We start from the raw sequence: 24,957 nt of genomic DNA, 5'->3' as shown, positions 1-24,957 counted from the left end.
TAATGTGGTATTTGAGATTTCATTAAGGGACAAGAATCTGATGTGTATCAGAGGTGGTATTCAGAGGTTCTGAACAGTTCTGGAGAACCAGTAGCTGAAATTTCAAGTAGTTTGGAGAACCGATAAATACCACCTCTGACTGGCCCCGCCCCCATCCATTCTTTGCCTCCCGAGTCGCAGCTAATTGGGAGGAAATTGGGATTTTACAGTCTCCTTCCCCTGCCATGCCCACCAAGCCATGCCCACCGAATTCGTTGTAAAAATTTTGAATCCCACCACTGATGTGTATGTGTGTGTGCAAATGGATGGGTGTATACGTATTAAATGTGAGGTCTAGATGAACTCCAGGTGGAAAAACAAACTGGAAATAAAACTGTTCTGCTAGTTTTACACTTGTTATAAATCCTTTGGTTCTACAGTGAGTACCCATGGTCCTCTGAAAAAGCCAAATGCCTGTTGATTTCATTCATGTCAAAGCTTTCTAAAACTTCAATTTAAGGCTTGGAATGGAAAGAGGGCTTGGAAATTTAAGCCTGAAATTTGAAGTGTACTTTCACTGTTTTTTATATACTGCCACAAAATCTCAAGATAGAGAGGTAAACTTGAACCCAGGAAAAATGCAGCAGAGTATAATGGGAAGTTGTTGCTTCAGAAAGCTCACAGATTCTAAATGCTACAGTGATCTATTTGAGGCAACATCGTGTTGTAAAAAAAAAAAGGATGCACTCTAATACTTCCAATCCAACAGACTAAGATGGTCCACTTCACCTTGGGGGAAAAGAAATTTATACACACTCACCCAAGCAAATGAGACTTCTGAATGCCAGATGACTGTCTGATTCAATATGATGCAGTGGCAATGAAACCAGATGCTACTTTATTTTTATGAAGCCACCTCCAAAGGGCAGTCTGTTGATGCCTGACTAAAGCAAAGCTTTTCTTATGCAGGGCTGTTATTTAGCAAGCTGCTGCTCTAGTTTTTGTCTCACTCGGTTGCAGGTCTGCTTGTTTTCCCTTGAGCTTGTTTCATTTCACATAAGAAGGCTATCAATGCAGGCTGTGACAAGCAGTTTTGTTTTTCAGAGCCTGATACTGCTGTTAGTTAACAAGTAATTACTATAAATTATTGTTTAAATTACAATCTCAGTTGTTTGAATAATAAGGTGTAATAATTACTTTTAAAGAATTCCATTGGGGCAGTAGAGGGATAATTGAGATGGCAAAGACCAAAACACAGAATCATTTGGATTTTGTTTCCTTTGAATCAAACTTTTAATGGGCTCCTTTATTCTCAAAACTGTCTTTACCAAAGATCCTTTTCTTAGTTACTGAATGTTTATGTAACTCCAGGAAGGGTACAATCCCTGAATCACTTGCAAGTGCCTGCTTTCCTGTTGCCACTTGTGCCTCTTTTCCATTTTGTAGAATACATTTTCTGCCTACAAATAGACTTCATTAATAATGCAATAAATTTAGAAAGATCATTGTTTCTGTGTAAATAACAGAGGCAGCAGACTCTTTCCAGAAAAGCAATAATATAAACTCTTGAAATCTTGTTTCCATTCATACAAGATTCCTCGTATCAATCTTGGCAATATTAAGGTGTGTGAACTTCAACTCCCAGAATTCCTCAGCCAGCAAGCATATTTCTGAATCTCTGCTACACCAGAAAAACACATCTGTAATAATATGTCTCAGAAATAAATCCAGTGGGGGTTTCAGTGGGTTTAATCTCAGGAGACTGTATATCAGAGTTCAAGTGAGGTGATTTCTTGTACTCCTATTAATTTTCAGAATAACTTTCCAATTCAGTCTGAAAGTAAAAATATGTTGTATAATCAACATTCATGGAAAGTTTTGATGAAATTTGCGCATATATTTACAGAGACTATTTTTTTTGCTCTAGAAAGAGAGAACCGTTTCTCCTTGAGTTTTCTCCTGCAGTATGTGCACATCAGAAACTGTTAAGGTAACCTAATCTGATGTGAAAGTCACATTGGATTGGGGAATTTTCTAAAAATAATTGCATGCTTTCTCCTCTGAACATTTTTAGGAATTTAGTCACTTCAACGGTTATATTGCCTGGTCTATCAATTTCATTCACTTATTCTGATGCTTACTATTACTGTAGTCTTATTAATTGTAACATAAGGTGACCAGACGTCCCGCTTTTGGCGGGACACCCCTGCTTTTTAATGCATTTTCCCGCGTCCCGCCCGCTTTTTAAAAAAGCACGCTTTTTTTGGCGCTCGCAGCTCCCGCCCATCAGCTGCTAGCTTGCTGGGCTGGCTCATCGTTCTGTTCTTTATCCTACCTACCTACAAATTTAAGCCAGCCTAGCCTGCCACTCACTGATTGGATTGGCCTGGACTCCAGCCAATCAGTGAGCTGGCTGGGATGGAAAACGCGGCGTGCTTAAAGTTTTCCATCCCAGCCAGCTCACTGATTGGCTGGAGTCCGCTTAGCATGCTGCATGAGTCCCCCACCCATCCGTTGCCGCTCGCATGGGCGGGGTAGCGTAGCGAGTGAGCGGGGAGCGAGCTCGCCTTTCCAGCTCCACTTCCGGACAAGCTGTGGGAAAACCTCTGTGAAAAGTGCCACCTGGGGCCGCCGCTTCTTCTCCGAACTCAGAGTAAGTGACGGGCGGGGCGAGTGAGGGGGGGTGGCGGGATCGCTGCCCGCTGCACTGCAGCTGACTCACCCCGGGCCGGGCGGGCTGGGAGGCTCTGGGCATCCGGGCGGGAAGAGCGCAGAGAAAGGCAGAGCGGCGCTCGACGCGACTCTGCTATTTCTGCTGGAGGAGTCCCTAGATAGGGAAGGCGGGTGGCGAGGCAGAGCAAGGGAGCGCAAACGGCGGATCCCGGGCTCATATGCAGAGGGAGCTCTCCAGGCACAGGAGCGCTGGAAAAGTGCTCCGCTCATGCACCCACCGGGATGGAGCACGCTCGCTCGCTCCAGCCCTGCCTGCCGGCACGACTTTGAAATGTTGGCTTGCCGGTTGCCTTCCACGTCGGCCCGCGCGGAAAGCAATCCAGCCCTTTCAAAGTCATGCCGGCAGTTTAGAACTCGCCCGCCATTCAGCGAAACATCTAAATACATTTTATTTATTTCATTTTCATTTTCATTTTATACAATCACTTATATACTGTGCGTAAAAAAAAAAGAGAAAAAAAAAACCCAACATGACACTTCATTCCCCCATACACCCAGCGAAACATCTGAATGGCGGCCGAGGGGCACGCTAAAGTGCCGGCATGAGTTTGAAGGGCTGGCTTGCCTTCCATGTCGGCCCGCGTGGAAGGCAAGCCGCACTTCAAAGTCATGCCGGCAGTGGGAAGCCTTTGCCGGCCCGATACCAGCTCTGAAGTTGCTTTCCTTTCTACTAAAGTCCCTGCTCAGCAAAGCAAGTCCGGGGAAGTCCTTTGAGCCGGCTAGAAAAGGTCTGCCGCGAACTGGGAAGCTGACGCACCCCCCTCCTCTCTGCCCCCCTCTGCAACCCCGGATACCCTCTGCCGCCGTGCCTGAAGCATGGGAGCGCTCACCAGCCGGCAGAACGCCGGAGTGGAAGAGGTGGATGTCCCGTCCAATTCCCTCTACAGATACCCCCCAAAATCTGGTAAGACGGAGCAAGCGGGGGGGGATATGCGAGAGGTTTGCGGGGAGTCCCGCATGGCAGGGTTTTGCGCGTGCTCCGTACTCTGAGTTGAGGGAATGGCGAGCAGCGGCTGCAACCTCAGAGTTCGGCTAGGCGAGAACTTTAAGGCGAGCGGCGGGACGGACCCTTGCTGTCAATCTCCCCACCTTGTGCCTTTTCGCAGCCGTCCCATCATTCTCCCCATCTCCCGCCAGTGGGGCTGCTCCTGTGATGGGGTCCCCCCCCCCCGTGGCTGCGAAGGAGTTCCCGAGAGTTTTAGAGGGTCAGGAGTACGACCCTCATTGCAACGTCGCCATTTGCAAGCTCCGGCTGCTTGGGAGGGTGGTTATTTATTTATTTTTTTCTTCTTGCTTCCGCTTTCTTGCCGGCTTGCAAGGATTGTGGTGGCGGCTTGGATGGAAATAGTGACATTCGTGGCATCGCGCTTGGGGTTAAAAACTGCTTTTCGTTCGCGGCAGCAACTGCTCTTTGAGAATTCTTGCTTGAAAAAACAGGACTCCCTCACGCGGTCCTGAATTGAGGTCCATCTCCCTCCACCCCTAATTAAAAAGCCCCTGGTAAATTCTTGCCTGTCCTGTGCCACTTGGCATGCCTGCCTGTTTAGTTGTTACTGCGCTGATTGAATTCTAAAATACCCCATCAATCTTCCGATGTAACATTTAACCATCCCCGCTGCTAATGAGAGTTCGCCCCTTCGCCCGCTGAGTTGGAGTCGGCGATGGGACGCGCGGGGTCGGTCGGTGGCTCTCTCGCTCACTCCTCCCGCCGCGGCGCCAGCAGCAATGGGATATGCTTGGGGAAGGGACAGCCAGAACCACCTGCCCGGATTTGTGCTCCAGCCGTCGCCACTGCTTCTGCTGCTGCTGCAGCAGCCACCAGAGACTCCTTCCCCTCCGCCGCCCGCATGGAGTGGGGAGTGAGCACGCGAAAGGAGAAAAAAGGAAAGGGCGACGGCTCCAGGACACAGCGACCCGTGGGAGCGCCGGAGGAACCGGCGGATGTTATAGCTGCTTTTCGTTTCTCCGCCTCTTCCTGGGGATCGTGGAGGAATCTTGGTCTGGCATCATTGAGGAGAACCTACCGCGCGCCTGTTTCGAGGCTCATCACTAGCAAATACCCACCGCTAGAAGATGGGGAGGGTAGCCTGGGTCTTCTCGGGCCAGGATCGGACCTTCCTGGCTGCCTTTGCCACTGCTGCCGCTGCCACTGCTTGGCAGGTTCTCCTCAATGATGCCAGACCAAGATTCCTCCACAATCCCCAGGAAGAGGTGGAGAAGCAGGGCGGAGAGAGGAAAGGAAGCTGCAGCCGAAGGGAGAGACGCTCGCCCCCGTGTTCAGCAAAGCAATCCCGCTGGCGGCACCTGTGCTGTGGTGGGAAGCGAACTGCGGGTCCCCCCCTGCCGCCGCCTTCTTCTTTACCTCTGCATCTTCCAGAGCCCGGGGTGGCTGTCAGGGTGCTGACGGTGGAGCGGACGCGGCCAGTTTGTTACTGCTTCCAGGGATCGAGACGGACGAGGGAAGCGGCGGTGGCGGACATCGGACGTCGGCAGCGACTGTAACGACCGCTCGGGCGAGGTGCAGAGGAAGAACGGAAGGTCCCTCCTGCCCGCGACGACGGCTCCAGCCATGGACGAGCAAGCTGGCCCCAACAACAACAACGCGCTGCTCTTGCCACCACCTCCAGGTGGGAAGCAACCACGCCTGTGCGGCGCCTGTGTTGCGGAGGGAAGCGAGTCCGTGAGGCATGGTTGCTTCCCACCCGGAGGTGGCGGCAAGAGCAGCGCATTGTTGTTGTTGAAGAAGACGCCGGGGCCAGCCTGCTCGTCCATGGCTGGAGCCTTCGTCGTGGGCGGGAGGGACCTTCCGTTCTTCCTCCGCACCTCGCCCGTGTGGTTGTTACAGTCGCTGCCAACATCCGACGTCTGCCACCGCCGCTTCCCTCGTCCGTCTCGATCCCTGGAAGCAGTAACAAACTGGGCGCGTCCGCTCCGCCGTCAGTGCCCTGACAGCCAACCCGCCGGCGGCTACCGGGCCTCGCTGGAGTCAATTGCAAAACTGCATTCAGCGCTTTGAGGACCTGAGGCATCTTGGGAAATGCAGTTCCCTATCGGAAAGAATGGAGTAGCTGCGAATTTGTAACAACAACAGAAGATAATAACTTGGTGCTTCGCAGGTTACGAAAATCTCAAGTTTGATTTGCACACTGTTTTTTAAAAGTTAGATAAAGAAATTATGCTGTGAAAGCGACTAGAAAGCCGCCCCCCTCCCCTTCCTGTATGCGAGAAAGGGAAGGAGAGGAAGGAAGGAGGGAGGGGGGAAGGAAAAGAAGAAGGGAGGGGGTGAGAAGATGGAAGGAGAAAAGATGGATGGAAGGAGAAAGAATGGAAGGAGAAGGAGGAAGATGGAAGAAGAAAGGAAGAAAAAGAAGAAGGGAGGGAGAAAAGAGGGAAGGAGGTAGGAAGAAAAGGGGTAGAGAGGGAAGAGAGGGAAAGAGCAGAAAGACAAAGAGAATGAAGTTGATAGGCAAGAGGAAGGAGGAAGGAAGGAAGGAAGAAAAAGGGAGGGAGAGAGGAAAGAAGAAAAGATGGAACTAGAAAGGAAAGAAGGGAGGGAAGGAGGAAAGGGGAAGACAGGGAAAGAGCAGAAAGACAGAGAAGGTGAAGGTAGATAGGCAGAAGGAAGGAAGAAGGAAGAAAGAGGAAAGGATGGAAAGAGGAAGGAACAGAAGCAAAGAGGAAGAGAGAAATGGAAAGCAGAAAGACAGAGAAGGTAGATAGGCAAAAGAAATGAAGCTGAAAGAATGGAAGGAGGAAGGAAGAGAAAAGGAGGAAGGGAGTGAGTGAGGAAAGAAGAGAGGATGGAAGGAGAAAGGAAGGAAGAGAGGGAAAGAGCAGAAGATGGATAAGGTGAAGGTAGATAAGCAAGAGGAATGAAGGAAGAAGTGTGGTGTCTCGAGGAGGGGGAAAACATTTAGTGACCAAAGTTACAATGGCATTGAAAAAAGTGACTGATGACCATTTTTCACACTTAGCGACCGTTGCAACCATTTTTCACACTTAGCGACTGTTGCAGCATCCTCATGGTCACGTGATCAAAATTTTGTTTGGCAACAGATTCGTATTTATGCTGGTTTCAGTGTCCTGGGGTGACCTTTTGACAAAAAAATTTTTTTTTAATAAAATCCCCTCCCCCGGTCAAGGGCGTCCCTCTTTTCCAATCTGAAAATCTGGTCACCTTATTGTAACAGAACTATTTGGAAGTATTTCTATTAACCTTGATCTCTCTCAGAAGGTTGCTCTAGGTTCCCTGAAACCACCTCTTTCTCCAAAAGTTGGAGCTGTCCCAAGATCAGTTCCGATGTTCAGATCAGTGGTGGGATTCAATTTTTTTTACTACTGGTTCTGTGGGTGGGGCTTGGTGAGTGTGGGAAGTTATCATCCAGCCCTCTCCCAGAAAAATGAAATATCCTAGGAAATATTGAAAAGGCAGAATATTTCTCTGGATATGAAAAGAAACAATTGGCGACCCACAGATGGGACTCCAAGCTAGCATAACAAATGGATATGGCCCAGGTAAGCCTCCCATGCCGGCACAGACCCCGTTGAGTCTGTGGGTGGACTTTATCTTGGCCTTAACCATTGGATCTAGGTTTTAAAGGGGTTTTGAGTTTGAGCTCAAAAGCTGCCTGGAAAGAAGGTGAGTATCTCTAAATTTTAATTCTCTAAAATGTAATTTAAAGCATGGCAAAGCATGGGAGATGTGTGTATGCATGCATGTGTGGGATCCTTCTCCTGATCACAGCTGGATCTTGGTTTCTCTGTGTGTTTTACCAAGAGAGCCTGGAAAATATTAGGGTCAGGCCAGAGCACAGGACCTTCTGTTAGGGAAAGGAGAGTGTGTGTGAAAATGGATGGAAAAATGAATGAAAATTTTGTTGTTGTTGCTGTTGTCCTGTGAAAGCAAAAAAAAAGCAAAGGCTCATTGCGTGTAAAGAAAGGAGGTGCGGGTACTATTGAAAGGGCAGAGCTCCCCACAGATTACCTTTTTGATCTGTAAAACCCTAGCGGAATTCCCTGGCAGGAAAGGGGTTGAATACTTTGTCGAGGGAATCGAAGTCCTTTCCTGGAATTTTTTTTCCCCCTGAAAACCTATGGCGGGTCGCCTGGCTAAGCCAAAGTGAGCCTTACATCTTAAAGGGTCATGGGAAGCGTTAGCTCGAGGGTGATGGGAAAATCCCTTGGAGATTTCCTAAAGCAAGGAAATCGTGTGAGAAATGGGCTTTACTGAAAGATAATACAGGAAAACTAATTTGGCTACATAAAGGTACTTAAAAGAAAAGGGGAAAATGTTGGGGTTTCTTTTTTCTCTTGTCTGTTTGTCTCTTTCTCTGTCTTCTATGCAACCACATGGTTTATTTGTTAAGATTTGTGCCTTCTCTAATTTAACAGATTTGTGCTGGGAATGACTAGGATGTGAAAACCTGAGAGTTCTTTTCCCCCCCTCTTATTTTCTCCTTGTCCTTGTCTAAATGTGTGCCTAAGTCTTTGTGCACTCTCAAGGTAATTGTAACTAAGATGTCTCCAATCCAAAAGACAAGGATTTTAAAGTCTTCAAAGAAAGAAAAGAGTAAACTGGCAGAAATTGCCTTCACTCAGTTTGTTCTCACCCCCCCCAAAAAAAAGAGTACAGAGAAGTTTTTTTCCCTTCCTTATGCCTTAAAGTAACAACCCAGGAAATGTTTTAAGTTCATTTACAAGAAAAGTTTCATCCTTGCATTTATTGTGTGTTTAAATGATTTTATCTGTTTATTTCCTTCCTGAAGCATGTGAATCCAGACCCCATTTCTCATCTGTGATATCCCCATAATGTTACCAGTTTATCTGTTTAATAACTGATGACTTTACCTTTTTTTAAACTCTGCCTGCAAGCTTTCTACCCACCCCAAGCCCCTCCCTTACATCTAATGTAAAGACAATGTAATGTAAAGACAATGTCTTTTCTGTGGGGGAGGGAACCTTGTTTTCATGTTTTTCAGCCTTGGAAGATTGTACTCTTCAGGTGAGTATAGATTTTTTTCCCTTTTGGGGGGAAGGAGGAGAGTGTGTGTGTACATGTATGAGATGAAGGAAATTCCTACTAAAGGTTTGCCTTCAACCTGAGTAAAAACCCTCTGCACATCTATCTGACCAACCTACTCTATTCTATCCTAAAGTAGAAACCTGGCCTCTAGAAGACAGTGTTGATTTAGATTTTGTAACAAATTTGCTGATTTTCTGGCCACCATCAGATGAACTGAAGAGAAGTTCTACCTGAGTTTCTTCCCCAAAGTGACTAAGGAGTCCACAGGGATATGTTAGAAAGCTGTTGCAGCAGTAATAGTTGCCTTTTTAAAAAAGTAGAGCTGGAGCCCCACCCAGATGCAAACAATGTGTTAATGAAAGTCTCCATATATCTTGGCCTTTAAATCTATGCCAGCGCCCTGCTGGGAGGTCCAACCTAGTAACCCTGGCCAATGCAAACAATGTGTGGACAAACATATCTATACATTGTCTCTATAAATCTTGACCTTTAAAAGTATGCCAGTGTGGGCTGGGAGTTCAAGATATATAAGAGTTTAGATCTTTAAAAATTGCCAGCCTGGGCTGGCAGATCCAATTTTGAAATGGAACACCCGGGGCAGAGACAGGTATTAACAATCTAGTGCTTAAGGAGATAGAACAACAGGCGTAACTTCGAGCAAAAGTAAGAAATTAGCAGGTAATAAGGTAAAACCTTTCTGAATGGGAAGACCTAGGTAATTGAACTTGATTAATTTGGTGTAATGTCTGTTTAAATTCTTAGGTGTGCATCTATACTAATAACATGTAGAATTGAATGGCATTGAATTGTGATATGTTTGACCATTAGCAAAATAAATAAGCTTCTCAGCTTGGGCTTGAAGCTGTGGGGGAGGGGAGAGTAGTTAGGATTTAAACTGCTCTCTGAGTTTCCCCACTGCTTGGAGAATGAGCCACATGTTCCCCAATAAAAGAAAATTGAAGGTTTAAAGGGACAGAACCCCAGGCCTGAAAGTGTTGTTCCATGGTATGTGTGCATGTATGTGTTTGTGTGTGTAATCATTTCCAGACCTGGAGGGAAGTTGAGATCTCTTAATAATAGAAAATGGAGCTCATTGGCTTATGTACAGCTCCCTGAAATAATTGTAATAATTGCTTTGTATGAAGAAAAATGAAATGGGATATTTTTGTATGTGAAATTAATTTACACAAGCAGTCTGATTGCAGTGCAAATGTGAGTATGTTGATGGTAAAAGTTGGTATGAATGTACTTTAATTCCTTTCATATTAAAAAAAACAGTAAGTTGCAAGGTTGTTTAATGGTATGTGTGTGTGTATGCTTATGTGTTATCATTTCCAAACCTGAAGGGAGGGTGAGATCTTCTAATAAAATAAAATGAAGCTTGGTGGCTTGTGAAAAAGCTTCCTGAAATAGTTATAATGATTGGTTGGCATGAGCAAGCATGAGTGTCTGATTGCAGTATGAATGTATGTGTCCCCAATGCCCCAGAGAGTGATAAGTGAAGGGATCCAGAGACCTGTGATTGCCTGCGTTAATCCCCCCCCCTCTTCCTTCTGGGTCATTCTTTAGAGGAAGCAGGAAAGGTGGGGAGAGTGAGTGTCTGCTCATTTTACAATGAGCGTGTGTATGAAATGCCCCCAGTGATATCTGTGAATGCCTCTGTGCATCCCCCTCTTCTTTCCCTCCTTTCTTTTGGGCCATTGAAGGGGGCTGAAGTTTTTCTGCTCATTTTAACCACCCTCTTCTCTCTCTTCTGAGAAATTTGGAATAAATGGGTGACCTGCTTCTTCACCTTTACCTTTCACTGTTGTGATCTTTTCATCTATAAAAGTTATGCAATTACATTTCCTTTTCTGCTCTGAATACAATTTTAATTTTTTTTTCTTCTGGAAATTTTTGAGTTAAAAATGCTTAATTAAACCTATAAAAAGAAATGATTTTAAGATATTTTTCTTACATTTGTAAATGTTTTAACATACTTAATGAGAATTTGCTTCCATCTGAATGGAATCTAATATTTTGGAGTGTTGACTCAAAGTACCTCTTTTTTTTAATTGCATTTTTTTAAAGCTGTTCTTCTTCCCTTTCTCTTTTATACCTGAGTGCATTTTTAAAAGCTTATGAGTCAAGGTGCTCTACCCTATGATATTTTGTTTGTTTGTTTACAACACAAGTTGTTGTCCCTTTTGGAAATTTACTCATCTTACTGCAAAAGTGTTTCAATCATAGAGGCAGTGGGAATGTCATGTTCCATGAAATTTACATCGTCTGCCTTCTGGAATAATGTTTGCATTTCCACACTTGGACAAAATGGGTGAGATTCCACAACATGAGACTAAAGATATGTCTGTAAAGAACTGTATACTTGGCCTCTCATCTTTTTCTTCACCTCAGAAACAAAGGACTGCTAGCTCAAACCATAACTCTTGAATTGGCTGCTGGTGAGTGCAGCCTGATAAAACCTGACATGAGGGGAAAAAAACTAGAGCCTGGGACAGACTCTACCAAGCTTGACTGACCACTCTTACCAGCAAGCTAAGCCTAATGCCATCCAGCAGATATGAAAGAATGGACCCTGAGATGGAGAAGTAAAGACCAAAAGACTCTATTCTATCCCCAGAAGACAGCTGTAAAGACAATGGGGGGAGAGTGAAAATTGATCCTAAAGTTTTCTTTCTTTGCTTCCTTCACAGAAATTCATTGTAAGGTTTCTTTCTTGTCTCATTTATATTATAATCAGTTTAATGTATTCATGTAAGAATTGTATTTGAGAATGGCTAGCCGAGCAATTTCTGAACATCAGATGTCTAGTGGGAGGGAAAGTTTGTCCAAAATGTCTGTATTTTCTGTATTGTAGAAGCAGCTACACACACACACACACACACACACACACAAAGAAGAGAGAGAGAGAGCGAGAGAGAGAGAGACTATACAGAATTAGATTGAAACTATCTCCTCCACACACAGTTTTTCCTAGGTTGATTTTTGCCCTGGCACAAATGCCTAAACAGTGATTTCTCCCTTTTAATCCCATTGGGGGAGGGTCAATTCCCTTCAGGCAATTCCCCCAGTTGAAGAGCTAGCAGAGAGGATCTCCCAAAAAAACCTAAGCCCTTACTGTGACACACACAAAAAAAAACCCACGCTGCCCAGTAAAGCAGGATTTGTTGCATTGGTGATCTCATGAGTCCCCAGGCTCATTCTGTGTAATTTTACAAATACTAAATAGCCTGGATTGCACACCAGGTAAACTCAATTTGGCCTCACTAAAATAAGAGCCAGGGCAGGTTCAAGAACCATCCCTTTTAAAATGAGCAGCCTGTAACTTAAAGAGAAAGCATGGCTGTGAAGAATTTTGGGATTTCTGCTTGTTTGAAACCTGTCTGGAAGCTCACAGAAAGTGATATCTGATACTAATTGGCATGGAAAATTGGATACTGTAAATTTCTTTCCAATTGAGCCCTGGTTGCTAGACCTTCATGGTTGAAAGCTCTCTGGGAGCCACTGAAGAGATCCTTCTGCTGTCTCTCTCAATGCTTTTCATCAGAAGAATTAAGTCTCCCTGATCTGAGCAATTTTAATCTTTTGTCAAAAGATTTTTTTAAAAAGGAGGGATTGTGGGAAGTTATCATCCAGCCCTCTCCCAGAAAAATGAAATATCCTAGGAAATATTGAAAAGGCAGAATATTTCTCTGGATATGAAAAGAAACATGTTTTAAAAGACAGAATAGTTGCCTGTAGCTTCCTGCCCATCCCCACTTTGTCAATGGGCCATTGAGAAGGCCAGGCTAGTCCACTTTACATAATAAAGACTTCTCCACTGCAGCCCCAGGGGGATGGGAGTAAAGGCATGATAATGTTGGAACTTTACTCAACTGGCCACATGGCATCTGAGAACTTATCCGTACCTGGATTCAAAACACAGCCTAGAGAGTAGCCCCTGCATGGCCCCATGGGAATCTGACAACCAATCAGAATACATTTCTTACACAGGAACAGGAAACAGAGAGGTGGGACTAAACAGGTTATAAAAAGTCTAGCAAGCCCCTCCTTTGCCCCCTTTCTCTTCTTCTCCACCAACATTGAAGCATGTGATCACCTTTTCTGTTCAGGGCTCAAGCCATGTGGCCCTGTCCAACAATAAACCATCTTTCCAAGCAGCCTCCATGTCTCCAGTGTCTTTTTCACCACTTGGAGCTGAACCCAGAAGGGCATTTCTTCCATCATGAGCATGGCGTGGCATGGCTTGTGGGCGTGGCAGGGGAAGTATAGTGTAAAATCTCCATTCCCACCCCACTTCAGGGGAAGGTTACTGCAAAATCCCCATTCCCTCCCAATCAGCTGAGACTCGGGAGACAGACAATGGATGGAAGCAGGGCCAGCCAGAGGTGGTATTTACCGGTTCTCCAAACTACTCAACATTTCCGCTACCAGTTCTCTAAAACTGATCAGAACCTGTTGAATACCACCTCTGGTTCAGATATATTTGGCCTGTAATAAGTAGGAATATCATTATTTTATATGAGTATTTATTTGTTTGGCATCCATCTTCCTGTTCAGAGTAAAGTCCTGTTCAACTATCCTTCTAAAAGAAAAATCCAGTTCTCTATATCTGATAAAGTTCATGACTGCTTACAAACTGTAAGGTGGTTACTTCACTCACAATTCTGAGTGACTTAAGAAATCACCTTTCTTCCTAAGTACCTAAGTTATCATAACCATAAATGTGCATTGGTAATGGTCTTTTCTTTCCAACATCTACTTTATCAGGTCAGCCTCTTTCATTCTGCTGAGTAATTTAGTATTTATCATTTCCTTGCTGGGAATCTCAATTATTTTCCTGTTGCTCTATCTTTCATCTCAAGGTGAACTTTTGTTAACACAACAACAGATGACTAATACTTTCTGTATAATACTCAAGTGAAATGAAGATAACTTTTTTTATATTAGAAATTTAAAGCAATTTTCATTTCTCAGATGTTTTTTAGGCACAAGGCCATTCATTTTGGTATAAAATGTTTTCTGGTCATTAAAAGCCTGTGTCAGCATATAAATGAGATTTTCCTTCTTGTAAAAAAGATTCCTTTCTTAAAAAATTACAAAATGAATAATTTTGTAATTGAAAATGAATAATTTCCTGTCTCAGTCTCTGTGTGTGTGTGTTTGTGAGTAATAAATACATTTTTTATAATTAAATTTCTGAATGGCTAAATGCAGGTTTCCTTAACAGCTAAAATGTATGTGTCTAGGTTGAAAAATAACTTCATTTCACTGACAATTTTATTCAGAATTAAAAGAACTAAAAGTCATAGTTGAGGAGGTCTTCTTTTAATTAAATGTTGGATTAGAATTTGGGGAGAGAGAGAGAAATCACACTTCAAGTAATGCCAGATATTCAGCACAACTTAAGTATAGTGTCTTTGGTTATTTTGGATAGATGGGAAAACTTTGTAACGTTAGCCATCATTACTTTCATGCAGACTTTATCTAACAAGACAGTTATGCTTGCCTTTATGTCTTTTGTATCTTCTTTGATCCATGGGAACCAAATGTACTTTTACTTAAAATAAAAGAACTAGAAAAATGCTCGCAAATTATGAGGCTACGAAAATTGCTGGGTTTGTGGAATAGCAATTTTGTTATAAAGAACACCTGGAAAGAACTTTGTTCTTTGCTCTGTGCTGCTAAACAGGTTTAGTGTATTGAGAGAAATTGAGAGAGAAAAGCAGCAACTTCATAGAAAAGTGGAGTGTTGCTTAGAACTTAGCCAGGAAAATAATATTTTCTTGTTGAGTCATCCTTCTCACTAATGGTTAGAGATAATCTTAAGATGCAACTATTTCATCATAAACCAAGCATAAACTGAAACAAATTCAGAGAACGGCTTCCAAGGTAAAGAAAGATCTGAAAATTGTCTTGGAAAGAACAATTTAAAAAATTGGGTATGCCAGCTTGTGGAAATGGATACTGAAGGGTGGTATGCCAGTCTTCAGATATATACAGAATAGGGTGGGTTTATTTCCTCAAAATACATTGAAATGCATAAATTTAGGTTAATATTAAGAAGGTAAAAGATACCCACTAATAGAATACTGTCAGATTGTCTTTCGTGGAGATCTATCCAAAATGATTTAGCAGATACTGCACTGGACAGGCAGTTCAAATAGTTTACCTCTGAGATTCCTCCCAACTGTATGATGCTCCAACCTTATATTTTCCAGATCAGATTTCTTTACTTTAAAATGTTGGGAAATGCCCAGCCAGACATGGAGGAGAGATCAAGTGGGGAATTAGCCTTGAACCATTGCATAGTTATAAAAGATCCAGGACTGACTAACCCACCTTTGACCTCTCCCAAGCTCCATGAAACCTTATCTAACTGTTCCCAAGGGAAGGCAAGCAGTCTGATGAGATTCCTGTATTATGGGCAGTATAAAATAAAGTAGTTATTTTAAAGGTTAACTTGAACTCTATACATATGGATCTGGTCACTTATGCCTGACAATGAGTAACCGAGGAAATTCAGCTTCAAATTTGCACTTGAGTATGGAGGTTACATGCATAAGGAATGGCCTTGGAAGGACAGAGAAGAGCCATTAACAAGTCAAAGCCAGATAAAAGGAGCATGGAGTTGGGATAAGAAAATAATTTTGGAAAACCTATCAGACAAAACCCCTCTGTAGTTCACACAGAGAGTGAGGAAGGGGAAAACACATTCAGACCTATAAAATTCTCTTAGTATAAATGTTAAGTAAAAAGTAGTCCTGACCAGAGATGAGTTCCTACTGGTTTGGACCAGTTCGGCTGAACCGATAGTAACTTGGTAGCCTAGATCACTGGAACCGACAGTGACCCAGGCCTGCCATACCTCCAAACCAGTTGTCTCGGCAGCGCCATAGGCACCACTATAGACACTGCCATACGCACCACCATCTTGTTTTTTGCTTCTGCATATGTGCAGAAACATTTTTTGAGTACTGCACATGTGTGTGCTGTGTGCATGCATCCCTGAGTGAACCAACAGTAGCAGCAGCCAGAACCCACCCCTGATTCTAACCTATATGGACTGTCTTAGTCTGGTCTCTTTTGTTGGCTGAGAGCCACCAACATGTACCACTTCAAGTTGTCAGTGGTTAGAATCATTATAGTTGTTCTTTTTCATTGGTAAGTTGTTAGAGGAAAAACAAGATACAAATTTAAATAATGTCATAATTTGGAGAAGGTTGCTGTAAATCTTCATAGCCTTTCTAGGCAGCAGATCTGATCAAGCACCACACAATGTTTGGCTCTTATTACTTTTTTGCATACCACTAATGTTAAACATCAGCTGTTCAAGAGGTTTTTGCCTGCTACATATGTTACTGATGGGTGTAAAATTGTTGTGATTACAGCAGGGTAAATATGATCACAGAGGTAACTGTCCATTGATCAATATCTCTAACCCATTTGTCAGAGAAAAAAAGTAGTAGACAGTTGAAATAAGAGAATGCAATCAATTAGCAAGAAAAACTGGATGAGAGTCCAATACTTTCCCTGGGATGTCTCAAATGGAAACCCTTTTTTAAAACCTACCAATTTAATTAATTAATCAAATTATGCCAGTTAAATTACTAAAGCTAAGCTGACAAAATTATGGCTCTATGGGGTTTTAGATTATGGTGGCGCCTAGAAATGGATTGTACATCAGTTAGAACAGCTTGAAAATTTTCCAAATTCAAATGAATTTTGTCAACATGCATCTGGTCAATATGGAGGCAACAAACAATTGCAGAAAAAAAAAAACACTCAATCACTGGCATGATCTATGTATAAAGCTTGCCAAAAGTGTTCTTCAGGCAGAGGTTGTTAGAAAAGCACTGATCACAGTTGTTTTCCTTCTTCAAATTCTAACAGACCACAGATTAGCTGATGCCTGATTTTTTTCCCCTAGAGAAAGAATGTAAGAAATAAACTTTATGATACCATGTAGCCATGTCTTGACTATAAAAAGATCTTGATTTAAAAAAAACTTATCTGGTAAGCAAAGTAGTTAAATATTATCCTAAAAACTTGAAAATTTAATGATCTTCACTATGTCACTCTTCAGATCAAGTGTCTCTTTGTAATGGAATAATTACTTTAAAAACACAAAGGGGTCATCAAACTAAGTATAAGTGTAATCTTTATTGTCATTGTACTTAAATACACGAAAGACCTGAGATGGTGCAGTGGTTAGAGCGCAGTACTGCAGCTGCAGTACAAATCTCACCAGCTCAAGTTTGACCTAGCCTTCCATCCTTCCAAGGTGGGTAAAACAAGGACCCAGATTGTTGAGGGCAATATGCTGACTCTGTAAACCACTTAGAGAGGGCTGTAAAAGCACTATGAAGTGGTATATACTGTAAGTCTAAGTGCTATTGCTATCCACTACTTCAGGTCACTTAATACGGTCAATAAATACTTCTTCCCTTTGCAATTCCTTGCAGGCCATTGGCCTAGAGGGCTGATAGTTCTCCGGGACAGTGTTTATTGTGGAATGAGGAAAACTGATGAAAATTGGCTTCCTTCTATCGTTGAAAATATAATTACAATAACAATAAGTAGAAGGGGCCACAAAAATGTAGCACTGTAGTAGCTAAAGATATGGATTGAAATGAGCTGTCCATCATGAGTTGGAGCAATAGGAACTGCAGAATAAAAGTTTATTATCTGAAAGCACTCAGAGAATATGATTAAAAATACCCAGAATCAAATATAGCAAGGAGCTGAGAATTAATATTTTTATCTCTGCTATATCTGATTATGTATAAAAGTGCATTGTTGTCTTCATCGCACATCTGTATGTATTTTTATTATGCACATCACCATGGTAACTGGGAATGAATACATGATTCTAGTAGTGTAATGCAGTTATGTAATGTAGGTCATATTTTATTCACGAAGATGTGCACAGCACACATAGTTAGCTTTCCCACTGTCTGTGTGTTTTCTCCTAGATGAAGCTGTCAGACTAGAATGGCATCTTCAAAGATATTATAAGCAAGATTTCTTTGTCTCGAAGAATGTAAGGCTATCATTTTCAAGGAATAAATGCAAATGGATTTTTTTAACATTCAGTAAAATTTAGAACTTTAGTGGCCAATCTTCCTGTGGTATTCTAATTCACAACTAATACAATATATGTTGGAATTTCAAACCAAAATTTGAAGTTCAAATAACTGTGGCTTGAGCATTGTTCTTCCACTAAATTTTGCTAATTCTTGATAAAGCAAAACTTTAAAAGATGTTTTGTACCTACAAAATAAAAGAGAAGCTGATACCAGAACAGTTATCACAGAAGAAAAATAGTAAAAAAATAACCTTTTTACCCTGGAATTACAAAAGGAGCTCATTAGAGAGTCTCATTATTCTGGGAGAAAAGACAAGTATGAGGAAAAAGCAAATATAGGTAGTCCTCAACTTAAAACCACAATTGAGCCCCAAATTTATGTTGTTAAGTGAGAGATTTGTTAAGTGACTTTTGCCCCAATTTACAACTTTTTCTCACCACATTTGTTATACGAATCGCTGCAATTCTTAAATTAGTAACAGGATTGTTAAGTGAATCTGGCTTCCCCACTGACTTTGCTTGTCAGAAGGTTGCAAAAGGGAATCGCATGACACCAGGACATTGCAACTGTCAGTTGTCAAGCTTCCAAATGTAAAACTCGTGACCATCGGTCAAAAGTCAATAAGTCTTCTGCAAAAGTTATGTGTGAAAAATGGTCATGTCACTTTTTTCAATGCCATTGTATCTTCAAATGGTCACTAAATGAACTATTGTAAGTCGTGGACTACTTGTACTGGGATATTGTAGCATACTAAAGATAATTGGGAGGGGAAAATATAAAATCAGTTTACTTGATGTCATGAAATTTGAAAGATTGGTTAATAAAGAAGAGAGTGAGACATGGGATGAAAAGATGATTGGTTTTAGTTTAAAAGAAGGTAATTTGATGTTGATGTTGATTTTGCTTGTTGCTTGATTTTTGCAATACTTAATGGACTTTTGCTGACCAGGATTAAATGACAAGAGTTCAAGGATTTGTTTATAAATAAAATATGAAACATGGGAAGAAAAAATGATGAATTTTAAGAGAAAGTGATAAGTTGCTAAAATTGTTATAGTTATAATGAAGAGGGAAGTCATTCATTTACATATTTTCATTTTCTATACTATATTCTTTCCTTTCTATTTTTTTATTTTTTTCTTCTTTTCTACAGTTATTTTTTCTCTTCATTCTAATATATTTTACAGTTTGCATTCATTCTTATCTTTTTATTTATACGGTTCACTAGAATTATTGTTTAAAAGATAAACATATTTATCAAACTTTTAATAAACAGTCTAGAAAGTCTACCATTAGATTCTTCCAGATTTTTGTCTACCAAAGATTACACAGCTTTTATCCTAAAGTAACTAATTCTCAGGCATATCACAGTGTGATATTTCAGAAACAATACATACATATTTTGATAGATGGAAAAAGTGTGAGCTAACCTCTGTCATATTCAACAAACATTTTACTGACTATTTTGTGTTTATCTTTAATTCATAACATTTATATCCTGCATTCTCATTGCTGAAAGCAACAATTAGTGCTATATCTCTTTCTCTGTTTTGTGGAGAAGGCAAACTGAGAATACAAATTGACTTCTAAAATATTTCATTTAAATGCTTTTGTAACATATAAATGCAAAACATTTCCCATATGTTTTCACAATATGAAAGCTTTCCAAGTTGATGTAGAAAATTAAATATGTTCTTAGAAATTTGCTTGAAATTTTAACAGCCAATAAATATCAGAAATATGCATCTATTCCTAATAATTAAGAGAAAAAAATAATTGCAAGATGTATTAATTTTGGCATGTCCAGCCTTTCCCACAAATATCTATGTATATTTTCGGGATCCCAAAGTTACAATATGGCTATGAAATTGAAATCAGATTTTGCAAACATATTTTGCTTGATAAAATTTTGCTAACATAGCCTCCGCTGATAGATTTGCTCCTATCAAAAAAAAGGCTTCATTTCAGAGACTAAAGCCATTCCATCTCAATGGCTGAAATCCAGCAGGTTCTGACAGGTTCTGGAGAAATGGCAAATGCCACCTCTAACTAGCCCCAGAGTGGGGCAGGAATGGAGATTTTGCAGTATCCTTCCCCTGCCATGCCCACCAAACCACGCCCACAGAACCAATAGTAAAAAAATTGAATTTCACCACTGGTTCACCCATATTAGTGAAGGAACAACTGATCTGACATTTGTTTAAGATCATGCTCACGGGGGAGGAGAGTCACTAGCAAATTATCAATTTGGATGCATCAGGTTAGATGTTATTTCCACAATGTGGCTACAACCTTAGGATTTTTATTTTCTGCCTTCATGACTAATAAACCATTTGCTTCACATTTTCATGGCAGTGTACCAAATTGACCTTTTAAAAAAACATTAAGAAGAATCTCTATCTATTGCTACTTGGTTTACATCTGATTAATTTGTTTTCTGATATGCTCAGTGTAAAAAAATAATAGTTGAATGCTTGCATCAGGACTTCTGTTTATATTGGGAAAAATGGGACTGTAATGGAATGCGATTTAAATAACATATCCAAAAATTCCCTTGTAAAAATTTCCATTTTTATCCTTATTTTTCTCTGTATTTGAAACTCTAACAATTTCAGGCAGCGGAAGCAAAGAAGGAGGACTAATTGCTATGAGCTTCCTCCAAGTGCTATTTGCTATACTGGGGACACTGTCAATTTTAATTTGCCATATGTTCTTTCATTAGTACATTTCAATGTTCAACTTTTAAGAGAGTTAATAAGCTCTCATTTGATGATCTTGTAATAAAAAATTAATGGGAATTCTGATTTTATTTTCTTTATTATTTGCTTACCCTTACCATATGAATCTATCCAACTATGTTTAGATGCATTTCAATCAGATTTTTGAGAGTTTTTAAAAAATCAGAAAATGTATCATTTATACTTAGGACTTAACTGCACTTCCTTTTTGCCCCACTCCAAGAATGAACCACTTTCCACTGGGGGTGGGAAGGAACCAAGGACATCATACTGAACCCATTACTATTTAGGCCAGGGATCTCCAACCTTGACAGATTTAAGACTCATGGACTTCAACTTCCAAGTTCAACTTGTGGATTTCAATTCCTCTCTGGCTGAGGAATTTGGGGAGTTAAAGTCCACCAGTCTTAAAGTTGCCAAGGTTGGAGACCCCTAATCTAGGCTACTGGAAAGATCCTTCTCATATGAATTTTTGCCCCCCCCCCCCCCTCAAAGGCATGTTCTCATTCCATCGGAGGGCAGTCTGGTCTACCTGCTGCATTTCATTCAGCCTTATAGTACACAAATACTTTAGACCTATTGGGCATTATGTATTCCTGTGTCAGATCTCAAAACTACAGTATGCCCATTCTATTTCATTTAATCTACTAATCAGAATTCAGCCAGGAAGCCACAATCCCAGACAATATGAATGAGTCATCAGGTTCATATGTAGACTGCATTTTTCATTTGAAAAAAAAATCACCATTATTTCCTTTAAAAAGAAATAGGAAGATAGATACCTAAGGTGACCAGACGTCCCGATTTCAGCGTGACAATCACGCTTTATAACAATTTTTCCCGTTTCCCGCTGCATTTTTAAAAAGTCCCGATTTTCTGGCTTCATGTTGAAAGCCCAGTGGATTTGCTTAAGAAATCCTAACTGGGGCAAGACAAAAGACACCCTGTCTAATCCCTCTCTCTGTCTCAGTACTTTCATTGAAGATATTAAAACATTAAAGCAAGAAAATGGACCTTCTATGCACAATACTTTGAAATATATTGTGCATAGAATTTTTAAAAATAGTTTTACTTCAATTTATTCTGTGTGGAATAGTTTGAAATGTTTTATTTCAATTTATTCTGTGTGGATTCTTTTTTTTAATTGTCTTAGACTATTTTAAAAAAGATTCTATCCAAAATACAAAATACCAGCTGCAGTTATTCACTTAAGAACTGTGGCAAGAAAGGTGGTATAGTGACCAAAGTTACAATGGCATTGAAAAAAGTGACTGATGATCACTTTTCACACTTAGCGACCATTTTCACACTTAGCAACCGTTGCAGCATCCTCATGGTCATGTGATCAAAATTTTGATGTTTGGCAACAGTTACAATTTATATTTGTAAATTGTAGTTATGTTGAAATAAAAAAATACAATACTATTTTTGCGTTGTATGAAAAATTTTGTTGCCCCATATAAAATTTTTAATCAAGCTCCCCCCCCCCCGTCAAAGGTGTCCCTCTTCCCTCTTTACCAATCTGAAAATCTGGTCGCCTTATAGATACCTATGGACAAGAATTGTCTTTCTCCATCAGAGTCAATTCTGTGATGAGCTTTTTGTTGTTACCAAATCCTGACTTTTTATATGAGGCAGGCCTAGACAAGCTGAGACTTAGAGCAGAGATGGAAATCAGAAGGAAGTGCAGCTTTGAAGATAAGATATAGCCCCTTTGTCCTCTGACTTGAAGTCTCTCTTAATGCAAAGAAACAAGAGCCAAATGCATGTTGTGTTTTATAGTATAGGATCCTAGACTGCTGTGGGACTGTAGTCTGAAAGATGGAATTAAAAACTTAACAGTAACCAGAAATGTGATGCAAGTCTTGCTAAGAAATGCAAAACAAGAAAACCATGGTGTCTGTTTCATTGACTATCAAATACAGTTTCATTGACTATCAAATACTTAACCTCAGCCTTAAACTTAGTCCAGGAGAAAAGACTTATCAGTCTTCAAGGATTGCTGAAATTAACTATCTAAACTAGCTGAGAGGTCTCAGTCATCATGACAAAGAGATTTTAAGAGCTGTAATTCTGCAGGAGCTGGAAATTTACTGTTCCTTAAATTTATTTTATTCCAGTGAAAATGGTGATTTAAAAATACACTGACCACCTTATTATGACAATTGATCATGGTTAACAGCAGCCATACAGAATCATAGAGTACAAGAGTTGGAAGAGATTGTGTAGGCCAGGAGTCAGCAAATTGCAGCTCTGAAGCCGCATGTGGCTCTTTCCTCCCTCTGCTATGGCTCCGTCACTGGTCGGTGCCACAATTTTGAGAGGAGTGTCGGGGGGGCAGAAGCACAGTGTGCCAGGAGAAGACTCTATGGCAAGGGGAGAGTTTTCCAGTTGTGTCCACAATTGATAGGGATTTTGGTTATGATAGGTAGAGAAAAAAGTATGGCGAGCTAGGAGGAGACTCTATGGTGGGAGAACTGAACTTCCGGTCAGCTCCAGAATTGAACAGGGGGTTTCAGGTTAGGACCTTTGTGGCTCCTGGTGTTTTCTTTTATGTGGGAAACGGGTCCAAATGTAAGGTGACCAGATTTTCACATTGGTAAAGAAGGACACCTTTGACCGGGGGGGGAGGGGGGCTTGATTAAAAAATTTATATGGAGCAACCAAAATTTTCATACAATGCAAAAATAGTATTGTAATATTTTTTTTATTTCAACATAACTACAATTTACAAATATAAATTGTAACTGTTGCCAAACATCAAAATTTTGATCATGTGACCATGAGGATGCTGCAAAGGTTGCTAAGTGTGAAAATGGTCATCAGTCACTTTTTTCAATGCCATTGTAACTTTGGTCACTAAATGAACTGTTTGAAAGCTAAGGCTAGCTTGCATTATAATGCCTTATGCTAGCTTACATTTTCACAATAAATAAAATATTATTTTAAAATACATCAAAATAATAAAAGAAAAAAACCTGGCTCACTTACCAGGCAGGCAGGCACAAGTCAATCCAGATTGATGCAGATGTTAATACAAAGAACTGAGCAAATTAAAATGGTGAAATTAGTCCCAGGGAAATATTTTTCAAAGAAACTTTGCCACCATTTTTCCCACACAAGCCGAACTCCAACCTCCGTGCCCCTCCCCTCTGGGAAATCCAGGAAGGAACAGTCGCTACTTCTCTAGCCAAAGTATTTCCTGGAGCTCTATCTTTTCTTATAGAGGAAGTAAAAGGGGCGGGGGGGGTGTTCCCGTTTTCTTGCTTTAATGTTTTAATATCTTCAATGAAAGTACTGAGACATAGAGAAAGGTTAGAGAGATTGTCTTTTGTCTTGCCCCGGTTAAGATTTCTTAAGCAAATCCACTGCGTTTTCAACATGAAGCCAAAATCGGGACTTTTTAAAAACGCCACGGGACACGGGACAAATTGTTAGAAATCGTGACTGTCCTGCCAAAATTGGGATGTCTGGTCACCTTATCCAAATGGCTCTTTGAGTGTTTAAGTTTGCCGACCCCTGGTGTAGGCCACTGAATTCAACTTCTTCATCCAAAAGAATCCAGATTAAAGCATCTGTGGCAGATGGCTGCTTCAATGCAACTACAATCTCTGTGTCAAATTAACTGTATCATTTTCCAAGATGATAATGAACCAAATTTGACCATTTTCTGTATGAGGATGAGCCTTGAAGCCTCAGTTCCTTTAATCTCTCAACCTAATTTTTAATCCACTCATTATTATTTATGTTATTTATTATACAAATGTATTGGTCACCTAACTCACACACAGATGATTTAGGTGGCTTACACATTAAAAAAAAATCTCATACACAGAATGCCTTATAACATTAAAAATTTGCAACACAAAGTCCCATAACCCCTTTTCCCTTCCATGGTAGTAGCAACACAATAAAATCAGCTCGACTCCCTTCTATTTGTAGTCCCCAAGCCTGCTGACATAACCATGGCACTGACAAAAATTATTGTTCTTGTTAAAATTTGTTCCATTTTATCTGAATTTTTCCAGTATGCCGCTCAGATCTTGATGTAATACTTAAGGTGGTATCTGATTAATTAGAATCTATATTTCAGTACTAAAATTATATACCTTCTTTTCAAGGATATATCCAGCAGTATCTGTTTTGTTTCATCTGAATACTCAGAATATATTTATTTTGTGATGGCTTCAAAAGAGTTTTTAAGTTCCAGTACTGCAGAATATTTTTTTTGTTTCTCATTTTCATACCTGGATGTTTTTCTTCATTTTATTCTCTTCCTTATAGAGAATCATTTCCTCTGTCAGCATCTGTATTTAGTTTCATGCATTTTCATCTTATTATGTCTTGTGTATGGGTATCTTATTGCTCCAATTTCTGTAGTTTGCTTCAGACACCA

Source organism: Thamnophis elegans, chromosome 8, assembly GCF_009769535.1.
Source record: "Thamnophis elegans isolate rThaEle1 chromosome 8, rThaEle1.pri, whole genome shotgun sequence".
NCBI classification, from domain to species: Eukaryota; Metazoa; Chordata; class Lepidosauria; order Squamata; family Colubridae; genus Thamnophis; species Thamnophis elegans.
The sequence above is the reverse complement of the archived record's forward strand: the minus strand, read 5'-3'. Positions refer to the sequence as shown.